The sequence below is a fragment of the Cnephaeus nilssonii genome, assembly GCF_951640355.1.
Source record: "Cnephaeus nilssonii genome assembly, chromosome: 7".
Lineage (NCBI taxonomy): Eukaryota > Metazoa > Chordata > Mammalia > Chiroptera > Vespertilionidae > Cnephaeus > Cnephaeus nilssonii.
This window is the reverse complement of record NC_137078.1, coordinates 59387635-59390666: the sequence shown is the minus strand read 5'-3', so window position 1 is coordinate 59390666 and position 3032 is coordinate 59387635. Positions and strand designations below refer to the sequence as shown.

General features: G+C 46.8%; 1 pseudogene across 1 annotated transcript; it reads left to right on the top strand.

The window, feature by feature from the left end:
* Positions 1–1809: 1809 nt before the first annotated feature.
* LOC307103477 (small ribosomal subunit protein uS2-like) lies at positions 1810–2590 on the top strand (annotated as a pseudogene). The gene has a single exon. The product of its transcript is annotated as a small ribosomal subunit protein uS2-like (transcript).
* The last annotated feature ends 442 nt before the right edge of the window (positions 2591–3032 follow it).

Below are 3032 nucleotides of genomic sequence, written 5' to 3'. Positions count from 1 at the left end.
CTCCTCCAATATCCAATCCCCGCCTCTTCTACTAGTAATAAAATTATTAGCTAGAAACAAGCCCAACCAGAGAAAGCTTTGTTTCCAGGTTCCCCTTCAGCACAATGTGGCCATGTGACTAAATTCAATGGGACACAAATGGAAATGTCAGGTGGCAACTTCTGGGAACCTTAAGAGACAAAGGCTGAGTATTGGGACATGGATGTCATGACTGAAGTTCCATCATGAGTCATGATGACAAGGGCTGCACTCTAGGGATGGTGAAGAAGAAATCCAAAAGAAATTGGGTCCCTGAGGACTTCATAGAACAGAGCCACCATACCAGTCCTGGATCGCCTGCCTCCAGATGTTTAACTGAAAGAGAAATTATCTTCTATCTTATTTCAGCCACTCTTTGGAGATCCTGCTATTTGCAACAGGCCCTCCTCTAGTGGGCCTGCTATGAGCCGGCACTGTCTAAGTCTCTGAATACATCATCTCATTTAATCCTCACAGATACTCCCACAGGTAGCTACTATTATGCGCTCTATTTTACAGACGAAGAAACTGAGACTTAGAATGATTAATTCACTTGCTAACAGGAGACAAAGCCAAGTGTGGCTTCGGAGCACTTGAAATATGGCTAGTACAATAGAGGAAATGAAATCTTTATTTGATTTAATTTTAATTAAAACAGCCACATGCAGACAATAGCTCTGTAGACTCTATGTTCAAGCTTTAGAAAACAGCTTCTTCTTGCTATCTATAGAATTAATGCTCAGTAAATGTTTGCTGTAGTATTTTGAATTGGATTAAGGTAAATATCAACCTCAGTAGATATAATCTATGTAGATTTAAAAATAAATAAATAAACAAAATAAAAAGCAGACTGAGAAAGGGAGAAACTTCAAGAAATTCAGGCACAACATGGAAAGAGATGAAGGTGAAACAACAAAAAACCAAAAAGCACCAAAGATCAGCGTTTGTAGCAGGAGAAAACCCTCAACTCATTTCGGCCTTGCCCAAGCAGAGTCTGGAAGAGCTAAGTCAAGGTGGGCAGTTATATGACATATACACCCAGCTTTTAGAAGGCTGGGCTAACATCCATTTACAAAATCCTCCAGAGGACACTGAGGTTTCTCATGTTGTCTTTAAAAAAAAAAAAAAAACACAACAAACCAAAAACACGATCTATAAAAGGTTGGAATAGGTCTCACTATGCTGGAAAGCATACGTCCAGATCACTTTATTTAACAATTATTCATCACAATTTCCATTTTTTATTCGGTGGGGAAATGACAGAAACTCACTCACTCCTGGTTACCGCAAGCCAGAGCAAAAAATCTTACAGCCATATTATTAGGCCAAAATACAAATCGTAGGCCCCTTCACTCTTGCTTTTACCTCACAGAAGAGGAGCACTAAAAAATACAGTTAGGGATCCACACTGTCAAGTGAGCTCCTCCCCGCCTGGCCATTCTGGGTGTGACCTTTCGCCAGGTCCCTGGCACAAGGCAGAGTGTCATCTCCTGGAGTGAAGCCAGAGTGTAAGATGAAAAGCCACATGCGGGGGTGACGCAAGGGAAACAATCATGACTCTCCTCTTGAGAGCCAGAAAGAAATCTGAGGGCTCATGCACACTAGTTCCTAAGCCTGGTGTTTTAGTCAGCATAATACCGCCCTTAACATTTTAGTTTTCAGGGTTTCCAGCCACAGAAGAGTGAGCATGCTAGCAATCGAACTTGGGGTGTATCACTCCACTCTACCCAGAGAGGGGCCCAGATGGCACTGTCCTGGGTTCCCACAATAACTTAAGTGGACACTTTCACAATGTCTGGAGCCCTTGATGTCCTGCAAATGAAGAAGGGGAATGTCCTCAAATTCCTTGCAGCAGGAACCCCAGCCTTGGCCTCCAAATGCAACAGCACGTCTACAGCAGGAAGAGTGACTGCATCTACAACAGGAATCTGAAGGGGACCTCAGTGAAGCTCTTGCTGGTGGCTTGTGCCATTGTTGCCATTGAAAACCCAGCTGCTGTCTGTGTCATTTCCTCCAGGGATACCGCCCAGTGAGCTGAGCTGAAGTTTGCTGCTGCCACTGCAGCCACCCCTATAACCCTTCACCCCCAGGACCTTCACATCTTCTGGTGGTTACTGATCCCAGGCATGGCTATCTTATGTTAACCTGCCTACCCCTGCTCTGTGTATCACAGCGTCTCCTCTGTGCTATGTGGACATTGCCATCCCATGCAACAAGAGAGCTCACTCAGTGGGGCTGATGTGGTGGGTGCTGGCCCAAAAGGTTCTGCGTGTGCGTGATACCATTTCCTGTGAACACCCATGGGAGGTCATGCCTGATCTCTGCTTTTACAGGGATCCTGAAGAGATTGAAAAGGAAGAGCAGGCCGCAGCTCGGGGTGAATGGACTGCTCCAGCTCCCGAGCTCACTGCTGCTCAGCCTGGGGCCACAGACCATTCTGAAGGCATGCAGTGCCCTCTGTGCCTGCCCAGCAGCTCCCTACCGAAGCCTGGAGCACTCAGCTGCCACTGAAGACTGATCTGCAGCTCCCACTGCTCAGGCCACTGAATGGGTAAGAACAACCAGAGAGTAAGTCTTGGCTGTTCTTCCACAGGCTCTTCAGCAGAAAATGGAAATATGATGGATGGAAAATAAAGATCAGTTTCTTAATCTATATATATAAAAGCCTAAGCAACCTAATGACCAAACAACTGAATGACCTACTGACTGGTCGACCGGTCACTATGAAGCATACTGACCAGCAGAGGGTAGATGGTCAATGTAGGAGCTGCCCCCGGTGGTCAGTGCACTCCCACAACGGGAGTGCCCCAGCCCAGCGGCAGCCACTCACTCCCTCAGTAGTCCTGCAGGTCCAATCTCCAGAGAACAGGCCAGGCACCGATGGACCAGCACCGCCATGGTTCCGACAGCACCGCGGCCTCAGGCACCGTGGCAGCTTCCCCTCCCTAGACGCTCTGCAAGGAAGAAATGATATAAAAGTGACCGCCAGTTGGCCCCTGACAATGGGCACAAAT